Source organism: Thamnophis sirtalis, unplaced genomic scaffold, assembly GCF_051295495.1.
Source record: "Thamnophis sirtalis isolate CommonGarterSnake01/CBP01778 unplaced genomic scaffold, rThaSir2_p1.2 scaffold_6, whole genome shotgun sequence".
Classification (NCBI taxonomy): Eukaryota; Metazoa; Chordata; class Lepidosauria; order Squamata; family Natricidae; genus Thamnophis; species Thamnophis sirtalis.
In genome coordinates this window covers 102,103,354-102,124,777 of record NW_028261386.1, presented here as the reverse complement: position 1 = coordinate 102,124,777, position 21,424 = coordinate 102,103,354, and the positions used below count along the sequence as shown (strand labels likewise).

Below are 21,424 nucleotides of genomic sequence, written 5' to 3'. Positions count from 1 at the left end.
CTGATGCTGGGAATTGGCAAATTGTTTTTTAAAAGGGCTATATAGGAATTAGCTGGACAATGTCAAAACTTTAGTGCATCTGGCCTCATTTGTGGAATCAAAATACAAATGATAGGAAGAATTTCAGAGAGATATACTATTAATTGTTTTCTGCAGTTTCTTTTACATGTAATAATAGCATAGAATTTAATGTTGCTTTGTTCTATGATCTCTGCAAAGTTGAGAATTAAACATTACAAAGTTACATAAAGACCATTCTTGGAAAGTCATCTCTGATTCAGCTATTTGAAGGTGTGTATCACACATTATTTTCCTCTAGTGAGCTGGAAATAAGCTCATGGATCCTCCTGAATATCCCAGCAGAACTTGAAGGGCAGCTTTCCCATCCTCTCCTTAAAGATATGGTCAAACCTTTCACTCTGGGCAACAGTCATGAGGTTCTTCCAGTCCCCAACAATGCCTGGAAAGAAGTGGTTAAAAAAAATCTCAACAGTTTCATGGTTTGCAAAACATAATTTTTGTATTCAATTAAACTAGAGGCTATTTATGTCATCCTATCACCAAAATGTGTGTGTGTGTGTGTCTGTGTGTGTCTGTGTGTAGGAATGTATGTATGTTTGTGTGTATGTATATGGACATGCACACACACATATACACACATTGTGTATATCTATATCTTTAGAGCTTCAGGAGGGGACTATAGCAGGGACGTGCAGTCAGGGGAGGCAGAGCCTCACCACTGTCATCATAAAAAGAAAAATATGTAAAAGGAAAAAGGCTGAGCTAGTTGCTGCCAGAATCACAGTGGATGACTCTGCTTAGTGTTTAACTGTTTAAAAAAGCCTCTAAAAAGTGCCCTCTACAGGAGGAGGCGGGAGAACGACGTGCCTCATCTAGTCTGGCGTTTTATGATCACTCAAGCAGAGTTAAGCAAGGGTTAAAAGCCGAAAAATTTCTGACATAGATGACGCACATCATTCTCCCGCCTCTTCCTATAGAGCAGGGGTGGGTTCCTGCCAGTTCTAACCTCTTCTATAGAAGAGGTTCCACAAATCTACAGTGCCATTTAGAACCGGTTCCAGCTCCCTCCCCCCGCCCGTTCGCACATCAAGATGAAGAGCGAGAGGAGGAGTCTTAAAGTCTTAAAGCTGTCAAGTTTGAACACCCCTGGGTTTTCTTTCTAAAGGGTTAGTGGTGCAAGGGTCTTGTAAGTTGACAGCTTTAAGACTTGCACATTTCAATGCCAGAGTTCCTGAGCCAACATGACTGGAGGAGGAATTCTGGGAGTTGAAGTCCACAAGTCTTAAAGCTGTTAAGTTTGAACAGCCCTGGGGGGATTTTCTAAAGGGTTAGGGGTGCAAGGGTCTTGTAACTTGACAGATTTAAGACTTGCATGCTTCAAGTTTCTGAGCCAACATTTTGGTTGCTAAGCAAGAGTATTCCATACTTCTGGTTGAAAGACTATTCTATGTCATGCTAAACAAATGCATATTCTAGTGGCGGCGGGAGCTCATTGGCATCTTCAGCAGCAGCCCTGCCTCCTGTGAAAAAACCGAAGATGGAGCAGATCCACGCAGATGACGTTGCTGCAACATGACTGGAGGAGGAATTCTGGGAGTTGAAGTCCACAAGGCTTAAAGCTGTCAGGTTTGAAGACCCCTGGGTTTTTTTTCCTAAAGGGTTAGGGGTGCGAGGGTCTTGTAACTTGACAGCTTTAAGACTTGCACGCTTCAATGCCATATAAAAATGGCCTGCATATAGCTCCAGAAAAGGTTCAAACAGCACAACCTTTTTCGTACCTGGGTCACAAGCTTTTGGCTTCTCATGCTGCACCTGCAATGCCAAAATTGGACTTGCCACACACTCCCACATTAGTACAGTTACAGCAATATTTGGGCTCCATTAACTGGGCACGCCCATATATGGGACTCACAACCAATGTTCCCTCTAAGTGTTTTTCAGTGTGAGCGGAAAAGTATAGTGTTTGAGCGGCACATTTTCATGCCTGAGCACCTGAATTTTTTTCACAGATGTCACCTAAGAGAACAACAAAATCAGTATTATTTGAAACTCAAAGTTATGTTTATTCAAGGTACCCGCTTAATTAAAAGTGTTATATAATATCAGTATCACTTAACAACGCTCCTGCTTAGTAACCAAAATGTTGGCTCAGACAGTCTGGCATTTGAAGCACGCAAGTCTTAAAGCTGTTGTTACAAGACCCTTGCACCCCTAACCCTTTAGGGAAAAAAACCCCAGGGGTTTTCAAACGTGACAGCTTTAAGACTTGTGGACTTCAACTCCCAGAATTCCTCCCTGAGGGGAATTATATATTTGGACTGTTTCATAGTTACATTAGAGAACTACATTGTTAGAACTTAGCACAAAAGATACCTTTTATCTGAAAATCCAAATAGAGTAAACCTGCTATTATCCCAGAGCACTAATTTCATTTGTCCCAATCTGTTTTACGAGTCTGTATTAAAATAGATAGAAATATTTTCACTAAATTTTGTAGATCTATATTTCAGGAACCTATCAGAAGTTAGGGCAAGATAAGAGTGGAAGAATGAATTTTGTTGCAGGTCATGGGGATTTTTTCAGCATCTTAAAAGTGGAGCGCATGTGCATTGAACTAGCAATACCCATTTAATAACAAAAGGAAATGGCTGAATTAAATTTGGTAAAGTTGCAAGCGAGCTGTAAAAAGCTTGTGGTTTTTAAAATCATAGAATCAGAAGGGATACTGGAGGTCTTCTAGTCCAGCCCCTTGTCCAAGGCAGGAGTCTTTATATCATCTGAGACAAATGGCCGTCCAGTCTTTTGAAAACCTGCAGCAAATGAATTAAGATTCCATTGATTTTAATTGTTCTTACTGTCAGATTTCTCCTTATTTCCATCTTGAGTCTCCTGACAAGTTTCCATTGCTTCTTGTCCTGTCCTCAGGTGCTATTGCTGCCACCTCCTCCTCCTCCTCCTCCAACAGCACCAACACATTTGCTGCCCAGCGCTGCGGCTGAGGTGAAGCCGCCGAAGCTCCCGCTGGCGCCCCCGCAGCGTTGGGCAGAAATCCAGCAGTGCTGTTGGAGGAGGAGGAGGCGAACCAGCCAGCCACCGCCGGCCACCGCCAGCCCCGCCGCTCTTCCCACCCCCTTCCCAGCCCCACAGTCCAGCGGTCGCAGCAGAAGCAGCCCCGGGTCTCCGCTGCCGCTCCCTGCATTTTCTGGACGGGGATCCCTTGGAGAGGGGATTCCTTCCTGCGAGACCCTGTCCAGAAAATGCGGGGAGCGGCAGCGGAAACCCGGAGCAGTTTCTGCTGCGACCGCTGGACTGTGGGGCTGAGAAGGGGGCGGGAAGAGCAGCGGGGCTGGCGGTGGGCGGTGGTGGCAGGCTGGTTCGCCTCCTCCTCCTCCAACAGGCAACAGCACTGCCGGATTCAGTTGCAGCCGCCTGCAAAGGACTTCCACACATTTCCTTAAGAAATCTCTGCGCGGCAGATAAAAACTGCTGCGCGGGATTTTCTTGCAACATGCATGGCCGCGCACGCGCGCACCTTAGAGGGAACAGTGCTCACAACCCCTCAATTGGCTCCGTTGTTTTCTGCATTAACAATGGGCAAAAACCCTGCAGATGTTATTAAATTAGATGAAACACATCAGCAAGTTTTAAAAGAGGTAAATGAGGCCCTTGCTCAAATTTGGGTGGATCGTCTTCAGGATAACACCCCCTTAGCTTTCATTATATGTAACACTCTTGGGCTCCCAACAGGAGCCGTGCTGCAAAAAACTTCAAAATTATTAATTATTGAATGGATACACTTGTCTCACACCCCAAAATCCACTATTTCTCAGAAACCTGCACTTTTTGCAGCTCTAATTACAAAAGCCCGTATCAGAACAAAGTTGTTGGCCGGAATTGAACCTTCCACGATTTTTCTCCCTTGTTCTTTATCAACTTGGGAGACTTTATTTGCTGACTCGGAAAACCTTCAATTCGCACTTACTGACTGGCCAGGTGAGATTTCTTGCCATGCACCTCCCAACCCTAGATTGGCTCTTTTGAAAACTGTTCCCCTGCAATGGCACACTCCATATTCCCCTCTCCTGCTTCCTCAGGCCATGACTATTTTTGCTGACGGAAGCAAAACCTATGGATCTTGTGCCTGGCAGGAGAATGGTCGGTGGTGTACAAAAATTACCCCCCCCCCCCGCAGACTTCCGCTCAGCGTGCGGAGCTTGCTGCCTCTATTTTGGCTTTTTCTACTTTTCCAAATAAACCCTTTAACTTGATTTTGGATAGCCTCTGTGTAACTCAGATTGTGAAATCAATCTATGAGGCCTATCTTTCTCCCTCATTGGAACCACAATTACTCTCGCTCTTTTTATCTTTGCAAAAGTTAATTTCTGCTCTCACCCATTTTTTCCATGTTTCCCACATACGAAGCCATCAGCCTTTCCCTGGGCCTCTCCAGGAGGGCAACGATGTTGCTGATGCTGCGGCATCAGCCCCACCCCCACCCCATGTCAATGTTTGTTCTGCTATCACACCTTGGGATAGCTACTCTTACTTTCATCAGAATAAAAAAGCGCTCATAAAACAATTTGGCCTTACGTCGGTGGGGGCATCAGCAATCATTCAACAATGCCCCAATTGTAGTCAGCAAGCACATTCCCTCCCTATGGGAGTTAATCCCAGAGGGACAGAATGTTGCCAAATTTGGCAAATGGATGTGACTCAATATCCATCCTTTGCTCCTTGGAAGTATCTACATGTAATCATAGATACATTCTCTGGCTTCTTGTTTGCTACCCCACAAAGGGGGGAAGCCACAAAACATGTTATCAACCACTGCATTCGAACCTTCGCATCGCTGGGATGCCCAAAAGAGATAAAAACAGACAATGGACCCGCTTACATCAGTGCAGCCTTTGCTGCTTTTTGTAACCAATGGGACATTGTGCACAAATTCGGCATTCCATATACAAGCCAAGGACAGGCAATGGTTGAACGCGCTAATCAGACTCTTAAGCATGCCCTTGATGGCTACATTGAAACACAGGGGAAAGCGCCCCCTAGCCTCCCAGCTTTGCAAAACATTCTTAATCTTTGTCTCTATATATTAAACTTTTTAAATCTCACCGGTCAGTGGCCTTCCTCAGCAGCAACTCGTCATTTCGCAGCTCCATCTTCTGCTGACACTCTTCGACCACCTGTCTACTATCGCTGCTTGCCTGACCTGACGTGGCGAGGACCTGCTGCCCTGATTACCTGGGGAAGGGGCTATGCTGCAATCCAACTAAAAGACAAGGTTCTTTGGATCCCAGGACGGCACGTAAGACCATATTTGCCCAAACCACCTACACAACCACCTACACAAACACAGAAGCCGCCTGACCATGACCAATCAGCAGGAACCACAGCTTGAGGCTGTCTCTGTCTCTGACCTGGAGAACAGGGCAGAGCACCCTTCACCCTACCACTCTTGGGTGTCGCATGGAACGTTAAACAACTGCGTATCTTATTTGCTCAAATGGAAACCCTAGCTAACACCACGATATTTGGGCTACAAGCCCTGCAGGCCGAAGTTGACTCTTTAGCTGGAATTTTAACTCAACATAGATTAGCTCTGGATTACTTGTTAAGCAAGGAAGGAGGCCTATGTGTTTGGTTGAATGCTACCTGTTGTTAGGAGATGTTGGAATTCATTCCGGGTGTTTGCGTGCAGGGCAGTTTCTGCTGTCTGAAACACACATACACAGGGATGCAAAAACATCGCACCAGAAACATCTTTCTGGCCTAACGGTCATAACTCACTATGCAGCCTCATGTAACAAGAACTATGTGAGCCAGCTACTCCCACACATGCCCTTTCTCCCCGCTATGCTGTGCTGTAACTTTCTATTCCCCCTCTCCCCCTCCCAATGCCATGCAGCTTGTAACCTTCTGTTCCCCCTTTGCCCACCCTTTGCAATGATGTGATTTTCTATTGGTTTATTTGTAGAATGCTGTGAACTTTTCATTAGTTTACTTGTACCATGTGTGATTATATATACCTTTTGATACGCTCCTTTTTGATTACCCTGTAACTAACTTTTTCTAATAAAAGAGCCCTTCGATGATCATTCAAAGCTTTAGCTCATCCCAAGGAATTATATCTGGTGTTTTCCTTTTGATTAGGCAAGGACACATGAGCAGCCCACCAGTGTGGCGACAACGCCGCAGGGGAGGAAGCAAAAGGGAGGAGATGCCTAGAGCACCTATGGAGATCCAGCAAATCCGAATCGAGCTGAGCATTTTTGACAACCTGCACCAGAGATTACGTTTGGGCAATCAGGACGGCTAAGAAAACACACATTGCCTCTCTGGTTGCGTCTGCTGAGTCGCGCCCAGCCGCCCTGTTTAGGATAACCCGTTCCCTCCTAAATAGGAGGGATACGGGCGATCCGCTGCAGGGCAGGGCTGAGGACTACGTCCAATTTCTCGCAGACAAGGTTGCGAGGACTCCAATCCCGCAGTACCAGCTGAGGCACTAAGGGATGATCTGGTAAGTCATCGCTGGATTGAGTTTCAGGCTGTTGCCCCTGAGGATGTGGACAAGGCCATGAGAGCTGTAGGTGCCTCCACATGTGTGCTGGACCTGTGCCCTTCCTGGCTGGTTGTAAACAGCAGGGAGGTGACACGAGGCTGGATCCAGGCGGTTGTTACCGCCTCCCTTCGGGAGGGGATCTTTCCCCCCGCTTTAAAGTCGGCGGTGGTGAGACCCCTCCTGAAGAAACCATCCTTGGATCCAGCTGTTTTAAATAACTATCGTCCAGTCTCCAACCTCCCCTTTGTGGGGAAGGTTGTTGAGAAGGTGGTGGCCTTTCAGCTCCAGTGGTCCTTGGAGGAAGCCAGCTATCTCGATCCGTTCCAGTCTGGCTTCAGACCTGGCTGCAGCACAGAAACCACTTTGGTCGCGTTGACCGATGATCTCTGGAGAGCCAGGGATGGAGGCCACACCTCTATCCTAGTGCTCCTTGACCTCTCGGCAGCTTTCGATACCATCGACCATGGTATCCTTCTGCGACGACTGCGGGAGGTGGGGGTGGGAGGCGCTGTTTTACAGTGGTTCTCCTCTTACCTCTCGGACAGGTCAGAGTCAGTGTTAATTGGGGAGCAGAGATCGACCCCTAGGCCCCTAACGTGTGGGGTGCCTCAGAGTACGGTCCTGTCCCCCCTTCTTTTCAACATCTAAATGAAACCGCTGGGTGAGATCATTCGACGGCACGGGATAAAGTACCATCAATATGCGGATGATACTCAATTGTATCTGTCCGCCCCGTGCCAACTCAACGAAGCGATGGATGTGATGAGCCAGGGGCTGGATGCTGTTAAAGACTGGATGGGGGTCATCAAGCTTGTGCTCAATCCAGAAAAGACCGAGTGGCTGCTGTGTTTCCCTCCCAAGAATTGGCCAAGTACTCCATCTCTCAGGCTGGGGGGTCAAACTATACGCCCCTCAGACAGGGTTCGCAACTTGGGAGTCCTCCTGGACCCACAGCTGACCTTCGAACATCATTTGTCAGCTGTGACCAGGGGGGCATTTGCCCAGGTTCGCCTGGTACACCAGTTGCGTCCCTACCTGAACCGGGAGGCCTTCACAACAGTCACTCGTGCCCTTGTGACCTCTAGGCTGGAATATTGCAATGTGCTCTACATGGGGCTGCCCTTGAAGAGCATTCGGCGACTCCAGCTAGTCCAGAACGCGGCCGCACGAGCGATAGTGGGTGCACCTCGGTTCACCCATGTAACACCTATCCTCCGCGAGCTGCGCTGGCTACCTATTGATCTCCGGGTGCGCTTCAAGGTGCTACTTATCACCTATAAATCCCTTCATGGTAGTGGGCCTGGGTACTTGAGAGACCGCCTACTGCCAATTACCTCCACCAGACCGATTCGATCGCATCGATTAGGCCTCCTCTGAATCCCATCTTCTAGCCAGTGCAAACTGGCAACTACCCGGAGGAGGGCCTTCTCGGTGGCTGCTCCGTACCTTTGGAACGAACTCCCCGTGGAGATTCGGACCCTCACCACCCTCCAATCCTTCTGCGCTGCTGTAAAGATCTGGCTGTCCCGGCTGGCCTGGGGCTAAGATTATAGCCCCACTCGAATTGTGTGATTGTTGCGTTTTTCTCTTTTAATATGCTGTATTGTTTATTGTTTGTTGTTTCCCCCTCCCTTTTGAATTGTGAGCCTCCCTGAGTCCCCTTAGGGAAAAGGGCGGCATACAAATAAAGGCAAAAAAAAAATGGTTTGCAAAAAATAATTTACTTGGGCAGTGGTGAAGTCCTTTGAGCATTGTCTATGTCCACATAGGTTTAAGAAGGCAGTTCTAAGACTAGAGGACAGTCTTAGAGTAGAAAGTGAAGAGGCTATGTGTCCATCACCAAAAGCGGCCAGTGTGAACTAGAACGATCCCACTCCCTAAGGATCATTAAACTATGCAAGCATCAGATTGGTCATAGAAACAGTCAAAATATATCCATGCCAAAAATTTGTCAGGATGGAAAAGAGAACAATACTTTAAGATTGGTACAGCTAAGAAAGATTTAAAGCTGCCTCAGATACATGCTGGCAATCAGACTAATGCAAAATAATGGAGAGACAGTAGAAAGAGAGGATGTTAGGACATGTCTATACAACTTAAAAAATGCCTTTCAGATGAATCCTGGTCTCAGATGAAGCCTGACATGTCCCACAAGCATAAGCTCAGGATTATGAATAACTACTGATTTATCTTTGCGAACAAAGTCTCCTTTGCTGAAATCTAGATCATCGGAAGGCATGAATTTGTAGTTTGATCTAGAATCCACTTTCATGTCATCAAATTTAGCTTTATCTGCCACATCATCCACCTCCTTTTCACTTAGTTCTTTTCCTAGGAAGTTACATATTTTCAATACTGAACTTCTCAGATCCTGCAATTTGATATAGCTTTACATTAGAACATCCGCAACAATGCAGAAAAGATGGAAACGTTTGTGAACATATTGTGATAATTCTAAAGAATATCACTTTCTTACACAAATTTCACATGCTGTCTCTCACTCCCCCAACCTTCGTTTCTTTTCTTACTAAGAAAAATACTGAGATTAAGTGATTTGTATTTTTTAAAATGAACATTGTACATTGACATGGCAAGCATTATCAATGGATTAGACACAAAAACACTTCCTTAGGATTGCTGCTAAAGGTTTTCAAGAGGCAAATTGTTGAGTAATATTTTTCTCAATATATTTATATGACACAGTTTTTCTAAGATTCCGATTCTTACATTCTTAGCAATTTTATTAGAGACTGGCCGGTTGTCAAGTCCGGTTAAATAAATGCCTTGGCCTCTCTTGAAAATGATGGGTGCAGTTGAGTTGAATCAATTACTTTTGAACCAAAACAAGAGACTATTGAATGAGCCAAAATTTTGCTGAATTAAAAACCCATTTTGCTTACCAGATTCCCCTTCTCTACTAAGTCAGTAACTCTATCAAAAACAAGATCAACTTAATTTTACCTAACCTGTCTGCAATAAAGACAAGCAAACTCCTGTTATTTCTACCATGTCTACATAAGTATTTACAAATACACTGTTTATAAATCTGATTTCAAAATGGCAAAAGTCTAATTTTCTGAATCCTCCTCTTTCTTGTTGAAAAGGGGGCACTTACCTTTCTTCAAAATCCTCACCGGTCCTCCAGGATTTGACAGAAATAACCAAGTATGGTTCTGTAATCACCTCTGTAACTTCCTTCTGCAATAAGTTATTCTGAACTTCCCATCATTTCTAAAGCTTAATAGTCATATTGCACTACATGACATACATACAACTTACCTTTTTCATTTCTTCATAAGAAAGGAAGAAAATATTGAAATCATCCTTATGAGTGCACCAGCCTTCTATATGGTCTAGCCACAAACTATTGCCCACTGATAGGAGAGAAATGGATTGAGCATAAACATGACAGCAGTGATAGACGTTACCTGATTCAGTTCATTTGCAGCGTTCCAACTGACAGATTGTCTTAACGCTTGCATTTCCTCCATTAATCCTGATGATCATGGAGGTCTTCAGATCAAAGCATGATTGAGGAGACTCCCCCAGGGGTGGGTTGCTACCAGCATTGCTGGTGGTTCGCTTTGTACGTGCTTTGTGCGCGCTGCATGCACATGCACAATTGAGTGTTAATTGTCCTGTGCATGTGCAGAATATGAAAAAATAATTAAAAACCAAGCCAGCAACAGCAGTGGCAACCGGGGAACTGGTTTGGGGGCATAGGAAGCCTGCTGTTCCTACCATTTCAGCAACCCATTCCCAATTTCCACTACTGGTTTGCCCAAACCAGTGCAAACCGGTATCAATCCACCTCTGGGCTTCCCTAATAACACTGGGTATATAGTGGAGAGACAAGGAATGGGAGCCGTAACAAATGTGGTTGCACACTCTGACTTGTTAAGGGGTGTGGGGGAGTTCTTTCAAGAGATCCCTATTTTGTTTTCTTTGCTTTTGCTTTTCCTTATTTGGATCTTTGGAGCAATCTGGATCATTTTTTATACTTCTGCAGATTTTTTTATTTTTATTGATTTGTATTCCACCTTTATTATGTTTACAAATAGCGCAATTTGGTGAACATATTCAACACATCTTCCTCCTCCTATTCCTGCTAGCTCTCTTCTGTTTCCCTAAAATGTTCCTAATGGGATTACACTTTTAGAGAATATTTGGTTCTTTAGATATTGCATTGTATTTAAAAAAAATGGGATTACTCTCAAGCTTTCAAATGAATATTGATTTTTGTTAATTTTAGATTTTGTCCATCCATTCCCAACACAATCACCTCCTGATTTTAAACCCCCAAATAACTTCTCTCCATTTTTCTGAACATTAAATGAATCCCAGTATTTCTTGCCTTCTCTTGTCTTTCCCTGTCACTTTTACATGAGTTTTCCTAGGAGTCCTGTATTCTTCTCCATACATTCATGTTTGTCTAGGATTCATACAAATTACTGCATGAGTAAATCACGATTCTTATCTTATTTTCGGGGAGAGGGTAGATTCTTTGCTCCACGTGGGAAGTGGATTGAAATATATTCATATGTTCTTGTTCAAGATAAATGACAAGCATCATCATAATCAAAATCTTCTTACCTTTGCCAGCCAAAAACTTCCCCAAGAATGTATCAAAATCTTTTGGAGTTTCTAATGTGACTGAAACTTTGTGAAAATGATACATAGAAACCAAGACATCCTTTGGATTTCTAAACACATAAACAATCTGTAGCAGAAAAATAATAGCTAGGTCAAAAAAATGAAACAAAAACAAGAAAAAAGACAGACCGCCGCATACAATTAACTCTCATACAGTTATGTAATAGGCACCCTTCTATCATGGGATCTTGAAGCTCATCAGTAAAACAATGTTTTGAGAACTTCCCAGAAGGCCAATAGGACTGTGGCTAGCCTCACCTTGGAGAGAATGATGTTCCTTCCATAGGGCAGCAGAAAATGCTTTCTACGTAGAACCTGCCCAAGAAAACTCCCTAGTTGATAGGACCCCACATGCTTCTCTAGCTTCTTGATAGGATGGAAAGAGAAGAGGAGGTCCTTCAAATAACCTGTTCTCAACTCATGAAGGGCTTTAAAGATCATAATTTACACCTTGAAATGGAACGGGAAGCAAACTGGTAGCCAATGCAGCTTTCAAAGCGGAAGTATAATCTATGCAGTTCTTGGAGAACGCACAAAATCCCATTGTGCCAATTTTGCACCAGCTGAAGCATCTCATCATCTTTAAGGGCCATTGTAAAAAGCAGCTCCATATTAAAGCTGTTAGAGTGTTCATCAAAGAGGTGACTAGGGCATGAGTGACTGAGAGTAGCAGTTTCCTCTGAAGAGATTTGATGGCTAAAGAGACGAGAGCCAGTTTGGTTTAGTGCTTAAGGCACAAGGGTAAAAAGCAAGACACTGTGAGTTCAAGTCCCACCTTAGCCATCTCTCTCTCTCTCTCTCTCCATCTTGCCCGTTTGTCAATAAAACATTCATATGCACAGCTAAAAGAATAGAAAACCGACAGCTCCCCATTCCATTCTATAATGTAGCAAAATAGGTCTTACCTTTGCTCTTTTATTTCGTAACCCTCTGGGTACCAAATAGTAGGGCAGATGGGAAGAATAGAGACGAGGTGATGGGTTAAATCTACCTGGAAAACATTATATTCTAGCCATGGTATTCTGTCAATCAGGGTAATATTTTCAGTTCCATCTTGATGACCTTCATGAAAAATCAAGCTCAGAATGTTCTGAGTCCATATTGTGCCTGTAAATAAGAAATAATGAAATTAATTCACCCAGAGCCAGTATTATTTGGAGAATGTTACAGAGATAAACCTTTCTTATCAGGAAGAATAGTAAATGTTTCAGAGAACATAAAAACAATAATTTCTTCTAAAATAGTTGATGCATATAGGAGAGGAAATTAGCTCTGTAAAGAAAAATAAAATGTTGATATCGCAGTGTAGAAAGTTAGCACCCACCCCTCTCATAGGAATATGAAATATTTTAGGAAATATTAAAAGGGCAGAATATTTCCTCTAAAGGGGGAGGTAGAAACTCAGTCTTTGTCAATGGGCCATTAAGGCTGAGCTAGCTCACCTGCAACACTAAAGACCAAGCAGCTTCCTGCAGCTCTCTGCCCGCCCCCAGGATGGGATTAAGACACAGCCCTCAGGATTTGATAGGATTAGTCCTCTACCCATCTCATCACATGGCACCTGCAAAGATTACATTGGCCATCTTTCCAATCAGCCACCATGTTTCCAGTGTCTTTCTCCCCACTTGGAACTGAACCCAGATGGACATTTCTTCCAACAGCAGATTTAGCAGCAGATTTTACTTACATTTCCAGCTTCTAATAGTCCTGAGAGGCCAACACCCAGCAGTGTCCAAAAGGAAAGTAGACACCAGCAGAACTTTTGAAGCCAAAAATAGCCAAGCTGAAGGAAAGCGCTTGGCTAGACCAGGGCACAAGCATCCCCTTCCAATCAGAGGTGGGTTCGTACCGGTTCCAACTGGTTTGGCTGAGTAGGTAGTAACTTGGTCGCCCACGCCCACGAACCTGTTCTATTGTTGGCAGCACCATCTTTATTTTTCGTTCTGTACATGCACAGAACAATCTGTATTGCAAAAATGTGTTTTTCCCTTTCCTAATGTTCTGCACATGCACAGCCCTTTTTAGGTGTAAATGTGCACGCACGCGTGTGAAGCGACCACATGTGTGCAAAAAAATTTGCGCACCAAACTGGCAGTAATGCCAGCAGCAACCCACCCCTGCCTCCAATGCCAAAGACACTCCCAAACATGCCTATGTGCTTGGTGCAAATGAGAGGCCCTTATCCTTTGAAGCTAGCTTGGGTGCTAGGCCTCTGTCCAGTCCAGCTGGCACTAAGGAGACTGCAGGGCTCCCCTAGCTTTTGATTTTGGAAAGCAAGCTCCGTGCATCAAGAGTGGAAACCTCCCAGGTGAGCTTTTCAAAAACCTTTCTCTTGTTTCAGCCCCTCCCTCCACAAACCACATTTTTTTCAATGAACTGTAGGAAGTACACCAGAAAAGACACTGCCAGCCCAAAAAGACAGTGCCAGGAGATGCCAAAATGGTGCAGGAATAAAGAAAAATCCTTTTTCCCTTAAAGAGACAGAACTGAAAGTAAGCACTCAGGAGATAATTGAAAGTCTTGTTCATTGCAAAAGCCATTGCCAAGAATAACTTGAAAGTATGGGCAGGCAGCCAAAAACAATTACTAGAAATAATAAAGCCTGATCCTGAAAATACTCAAGCCTACACTAAAAATAACTCACCAAGAACTCCCTTTTTCCTGCCGCTGAAAGTATTAAACCCCCGGAATAGGATACACAAAGGTCCTGGGACAAGATTAACCCATTAAGACAGGAAGACAGGATTCAGAGCAATCACATCAAATAAAAGCACACAAAAAATCCAACAACTTATCAGAAGCTTCAAAGGGAAAATAGGACAAAATGAAATAAAGCTAGAGGGGAAAGACTTGTTGACCTTTCTCCCTTCCACCTCCTCTAATTTAGTGCTGAAGCTAAATTATCCCCTCTGCTCTTCAATCTCCCTTTTAATAACTTAATTTGCTAAATTTATTATGCAGGCAAAGAGGGTATAAAAATGTGTGACTTACCTTGAAGAGCAGAGAAAAAGAATCACCCAGGAGCTTATTTTTTTAAGAAGTAAAGTAGAGAGGGAGACCTGAATGGAAATGTTTGGAAAACTCTTTACTACTTAGCTAACTTCCTTTATGACTCAACTTTTGCCTTGGCAATGTGCTATATGTGCTAACCTTAACTTGCTTTGCAATTTTTCGTTTCAGCTTTGCACACAACTACCAGAACAACTTTGCCTTTTTCATCTCCCCTTCCCCTGTATAAAATTTCACTCCACCCTTCCAGCCTTCTTAAGGATAAAGGCAAAGCTGTGATTCTATACAGTCATGTTTATGACAGGCATGCCCAGGACATGTGAGCCATGTCAGAATTCATATTCAGGTCTACTTAAAGTGATTCTGCACCAGTGGTGGGTTCTGGAACCAATTCCAACTGCTACAGTTGGAACGGGCCCGGCGGTGTCCACATGGACATGTGCAGCGCGTGCACACACTTGTGCGTGCATACTCGTGCAGCACACACATGTGTCTTAGTGCCTCTGTGACACTCCAGCTGATCAGCACGTGCGGAAGTGCCGACGACTTAAAAGACCGGTAAGGAGCTCGGGCGGGCGGGCCCTCCGGAGCACCTTACCAGAACAGTATCTGGTGCTCTGGGCAGGCTCCGGTACACCCGTACCAGGGTGTACTGCCTCCAACCCACCATTGTTCTGCACACACACTGAGTTCTAGATGTTTCAGCTGCACACCACTGTGAAGTTCAACAATTTAAACTTCTGTGTGCATTTGAAAATAATATAACAGCCTCGGATTCTGAAGTGTTTATTAACATTCTGCAAATCACAAAGTTAGACACCACCAATAAATGGTGCAACACAGGGCCTCTGCTAACAGAATGTAACAAAGTCTGTTGTTGGGGTTTTGGTGAAGAAACTGATTTCTTCAGACTTATCACATTGTAATTTTAGTGATTAGAGCAGTGGAAAACAAGATGTATCCTGCTATTCTCACTAGTCAGACTGAAATTGTGAATGGTCCATTTTTAATTCCCTTTAACAGGGTTGACGTCAACATACTAAGGGAGAGATTAAGAAATATTTCATGGATAGAAATCTTAAAGGGAAAAACAATTCAAGATGCTTATAGAGGTTTATAGAGGTTTATTTGCATTTGTAGGCCGCCCTTTTCCCTGAGGGGACTCAGGGCGGCGCACAGAAAACCAGGGAAGGGGGGATACAACATTGAGACAACAACACATAATAAAATAATGAGCAACATGCATACAACATTCGGGCGGGGTAGCAATCCTTATCCCCAGGCCTGACGGGCGAGCCAGTTCTTCAAGGCTGTGCGGAAGGCCTGGACGGTGGGGAGGGTACGAATCTCTATGGGGAGCTCGTTCCAAAGGGTCGGGGCCACTGCTGAAAAGGCCCTCCTCCTTGTAGTTGCCAGCCGACACTGGCTGGCCGATGGAATGCGGAGGAGGCCTAATCTATGAGATCGTATAGGTCGTAGGGAGGTAATTGGCAGAAGGCGGTCTCTCAGGTATCCAGATCCACTGCCATGTAGGGCTTTATGGGTGATCAATAGCACCTTGAAGCGCATCCGGAGATCGACAGGTAGCCAGCGCAGCTCGCGGAGGATAGGTGTAATGCGGGTGAATCGGGGTGCACCCGCAATCACTCGCGCGGCCGCGTTCTGTACTAGCTGAAGTCGCCGGATGCTCCTCAAGGGCAGCCCCATGTAGAGCACGTTGCAGTATTCCAGCCTAGAGGTCACAAGGGCCCGAGTGACTGTTGTGAGGGCCTCCCGATTCAGGTAGGGTCGCAACTGGCGCACCAGGCGTACCTGGGCGAATGCCCCCCTGGTCACAGCCGCTATATGGTGGTCGAATGACAGCTGTGGATCCAGGAGGACTCCCAAGTTGCGAACCCTCTCTGAGGGGTGTAAAATTTGACCCCCCAGCCTGAGTGTTGGATTATTGGCCAAATTTTTGGGAGGAAAACACAACAGCCACTTGGTCTTTTCTGGGTTGAGCACGAGCTTGTTAATCCTCATCCAGTCCATGACGGCTTCAAGCCCCCGGCCCATCACGTCAACCGCTTCATTGATTTGGCACGGGGCGGACAGATACAATTGAGTATCGTCCGCATATTGATGGTATCTGATCCCGTGCCTGCGGATGATCTCTCCCAGCGGTTTCATGTAGATGTTGAATAGTAGGGGGGATAAGACCGAACCCTGCGGCACCCCGTATTTTAGGGGCCTTGGGGACGATCTCTGCCCTCCCACTAACACCGACTGCGACCTGTCCGAGAGGTAGGAGGAGAACCACCGTAACACGGTGCCTCCCACTCCCACCTCCCGCAGTCGTCGCAGAAGGATACCATGGTCGATGGTATCGAAAGCCGCTGAGAGGTCGAGGAGGACCAGGATGGAGGAATGTCCTTCATCTCTGGCTCTCCAAAGATCATCCATCAATGCGACCAAAGCGGTTTCTGTGCTGTAACCGGGTCTGAAGCCGGACTGGAAGGGGTCTAGATAATTTGCTTCCTCCAAGGACCGTTGGAGCTGGAAGGCCACCACCTTCTCAACAACCTTCCCCAGAAAGGGGAGGTTGGAGACCGGGCGATAGTTGTTAAGAACAGCTTGAGAAACTCTGAAATATGAGATCATAAAAGCAAAAGGAATAAATAGTCCATCCTATCAAAAAGAATACCATGGGAGACAGAACAGTAATGCAGATCAAAATAAGCAAAAAAATTGATAAGAGGACTGAAGAGGACTTAAAGAGCTAGGGTGGTTCCAATCTACAAAAAGGGGAAAATTCGATCCAGAAAACTAGACACCGATCATCCTGACATCAATAACTGAGAAAATCCTGGAAAAGATAACCAAGCAGCAGATTTATTAGCATCTAGAAAGCAACTACCAAAAGTCAATGTGAGTTTGTTAAAAATAGATCACGAGGGTCAAGCTTTATTACCTTCTTTGATAAAAGGAGTACATTAGTTGATCAGAGAAACTCTGTGGATATAGTATAGTTAGATTTCAATAAGGCATTTGACAAAGTAGACCACAGCCTATTTCTTGGTAAGATAGAACAATGTGGGATAGAAAGTACCATCACCAGATGGATTTGCAATAGTCAATGTCACTCAATGTGAAATCCTAATGGAACCACATTTATATGGAGGGCAGCATGCTGTAGGGCTATCTCACTGTTTTGAGGCAGTGTTCTTCAAAATCTTCATAAATGGTGTAGGTGAGGGGATAGAAGAGGAACTCACTAAATTATCAAACAACATCAAATTAGGGAAATTGCTAACACTTTGGAGGATAGACTCAAAATTCAGAAGGATCTTGAAAGACTTGAACTGGCTGGTTTCTAGCCAACAAGATGCATTGCAGTGGTGAAAAAAATAAGGTCCTGCACTTAAGCAGGAAAAATAAAATGCACAGATATAGAATATGTGGTACCTGGATCAACAGTAGTAACCATGAGAGAGATCTAGGTGTCCTCATGAATCATCACTTAAGTATGATGAAACAATGTGCTGCAGCTGCCAAAAAAGCCAACACAGTCCTAAACTGCATCAACAGAAGGATAGCAGCAAGATCATGAAAAGAGATAGTACCACTTTACATTGCAGTGAAGCCACACTTAAAATACTGCATCCAATTGGGGTCACCACAATATACAAAAAAAGATGCTGAGACCCTATAAAGAATGCAGAGAAGAACAATTAAAACGATAAGGGGACTACAGAATAAATCATATCAAGGGAACTAGGTATGTCTAAGCTAATGAAGAGAAGAATTAGAGGTGTTATGAAAGCTCTCTTTCAGTATACAAGGGGCTGTCACAGAAAGGAAGGGATTGATTTAGTGGTGGGTTTCAAAAAAATTTAGAACCTCGTCTGTAGGTGTGGCCTGCTTTGTGGGAGTGGCTTGCTGGCCATGTGACTAGGTGGGAGTGGCTTGCCAGCCATGTGACTGGATGGGAGGGGCTTGCCAGCCATGTGACTGGGTGGGCGTGGCCAACTTGTAAAATGTGGTGAAACTCACTTAACAACGCTCTTGCTTAGCAACCAAAATGTTGGCTCAGAAACTCTGGCATTTGAAGCACGAAAGTCTTAAAGCTGTCAAGTTACAAGACCCTTGCACCCCTAACCCTTTATAAAAAAAATCAGGGGTGTTCAAACTGGAAGCTTTAAGACTTGTGGACTTCAACTCCCAGAATTTCTCCTCTCACTCTTCATCTTGATGCTGTGCAGACGGGCGGGGGGAGGGAGCTGGAACCGGTTCTAAATGGCACTGTAGATTTGTGGAACCTCTTCTATAGAAGAGGTTAGGACTGGCAGGAACCCACCCAGGATTGATTCATTCTCCAAAGTTACTGAGGGTAGAACAAGAAATAGTGGAGGAAAAGACATTAAAGAGAGATCCAACCTTGAACTAAGGGAAAATTTCCTGACAGTAAGAACAGTGGAACAGATTGCCATCTGTGTTAAGTTCGTTATTAACTGAAGAGGCGTGAGGCAGCTGAGGTAAGAGAGCAGCTATTTATTCAGTAGAACGGCAACTACAACTATGTACAGAGATTCCACCTCCCCTGGTTGACAGCTATTTATACTAGAGCTGTCAAGCAGGATGACCAATAGGCTTAGACAGCCTGCGCTCAGCCAGCCGTGCCTTAGCCAATCAGGCGCGGTTGAGCTGTTGCTGGTTGTCAGTCATAAGTTGAGGATTTGCAGCTGGTTGTAAGTCGAGGACTTTAGGATCGGTCGCAAGTCGAGGACTCAGCACTCCTTCCCCCCTAGCGAGGGCACATGTGCAAACGAAGCACATGCATAATCTCTTAAGTAGGCAAGCCGGCATCAGACTGGCCCAGAATGCCTCAGTTGTAGCGGTGACGTTGATGAGGTAAGGAGTCCCTGTGGTAGTTCCTCCCTGAAGGGAGTGTAGCTCTGTGCGACATCATCACGGCCTACCCGGGGAGGTAGATCCTGCGGAATGGGTAAGTCCGGACATAGTGGCGTGATGGATGGAGGCGAGGCCAGTTGGGGCTGCTGGAAGGTGGTGGCCGGACAGGAGGGGCCTGATTGAGAGAAGGCCTTGAGTGGAAGGCAGTGCCTCAGTTGATCCACATGGCGCTGCCATTCGCTGCCATCTGGGAAGCTGACCCTGTAAGAGCAGGGACCGGTTACAGCAGTGATGGTGGCAGGCACCCACTTTGGATCCCCAGAAAAGTTCCAAGCATAGACTAGGTCCCCCTCCCTGAAAAGGTGGGGAGGGGCCCCCAGGTTGCAAGGCTGATGCCCGGTATAGAGAGGGTGCAGCCTGTCCAGGAAGGTTCGCAGGCGGCGGCCCATCAGCAGCTCAGCAGGGCTTTTGTTGGATACTGGGCAAGGGGTGGAGTGCTGACCTAAGAGGTAAGCAGCCACCCTTGCTGGGCAGGATGGACCAGTTGCCCTGATACATCCTGCCCAACGCCTCTTTGGCCAAGCGGACAGCACGTTCCACCCGGCCATTGCAAGCAGGATGGTATGGGGCAGTTGGAGCATAGCGGATCCCTTGCATGGCCAGGAATGCCTGGAAGGCCGTGGATGCAAATTGTGGGTCATTGTCAGACACAATAACGTCCAGCAACCCATGGGTTGCGAAGAGGCACCACAAGGCCCACAAGGTGCTTTCCGTTGTGGTAGAAGACATAAGGACAAGCTCCACCCAATGGGAATAGGCATCCACAATCACCAGGAAACTCTGCCCATGGAAGGGACTCGTGAAATCCAGGTGGATTCTAGACCAGGGGCCGCTAGGAATCTCCCAGTCCCGGGCAGGTGCAGTGGGGGGAGTGGGGTGGGACACCTGGCAAGGGGAGCAATGGCCTACCCAATATGCTATTGCCTCATCCATGCAGGGCCACCAGACATAGCTGCGAGCCAAAGGCTTCATGCAAGCTATGCCTGGGTGGGCCCTATGGAGGTGGTCGAGCACCTGATGGAGGAGGGAGGGGGAAATGATGACCTGGTCACTCCAAAGCAAGCACCTGCTATGGAGGGAAAGCTCCATCTGGTGGGTTTTAAAAGGCCAGAAACCCTCAGAGACCTTTCCCAATGGCCACTCTCTCTGGACCCAAGTGAAAACTTGGGAAAGGACAGGGTCAGCCATAGAGTGGGCCGCCATGTCCGAGGCAGGACCAGAAAGGCAATGGAGAGCATGGATGTGGAGGGAATTGGGTGAGGGTCAGCAGTAGGGAGGGGGCAGCAGCTGGGGGTGTCAGCATGCCCTAGCTGCTTGCCCGGATGGTACTGCAGCATATATGAATATGCCGTGAGGAATTCCATCCAGCGAGTCATCCTAGGAGAGAGGATGGGTGGGGTAGGATGATCACCAGCCAGAAGTCCAAGGAGAGGCTTGTGGTCAGTGAAAAGAGTAAAGTGCCGTCTGTATAAGTAGCCGTGAAACTTTTTAATCCCAGACATGGCAGCCAGAGCTTCCTTGTTGATCTGGCTGTAGTTCCTCTCAGCAGAGGAGAGTGTCTGGGAATAAAAAGCTATGGGGGCCTCTGAGCCATTGCCCACAGAACAAAAGGGGAGGCGTCATATGCCAGCGTCAGCTTGTCACTGTACTGCACTAAGATAGCCGCTGACGTAAGCATGGCTTTGACAGCCGCAAACGCATGCATCTCGCAGCTGCTCCAGCACCAGGCCGCGGATTGGTCGAGCAACCGATGCAGCAGCTCGACTAGTGATGCCTTATGAGGTAGAAAAGGCATGTAAAAATTCAGAAGGCTGAGGAACACCTGCAGCTTTGCCATAGAGGCGGGCGTGGGGGTGTTCCGGATAATTGTCCACTAAGAAACCCAGGAACCCCACCCTCCAAGTTGGAAAGTTACAGGTAATAGGTGTAGGAAAGAGCTTGCAGGCCTTACCAAAGTTTTGAACTAATATAATTGCAACATATATTTATAATAGTGCAATATATGCCCGAGGTGTAGTGTGGAAGCCAGGAGGCAGTACTGGAGAGTGTTCTGCGGTGTTTGCGGGGTGTTCTGAGGTGCCCCCCTGCACTTGCGGGGTGTTCTGAGGTGCCCCCCTGCACTTTCACTTCCTCATTCCCTTGATGTTCCAGACAGTCTCCATATACCCATGTGTACATTTGAAGTTCTCAGACACCTGTTACCTTCAGTTTCTCATTTCCCACCAT

The 21,424-nt window shown here is 45.9% G+C and overlaps 1 pseudogene; it reads right to left on the bottom strand.

Annotated features, from left to right (window-relative positions):
- Positions 1-335: 335 nt before the first annotated feature.
- Positions 336-21,424, bottom strand: LOC148045131 (amine sulfotransferase-like; annotated as a pseudogene).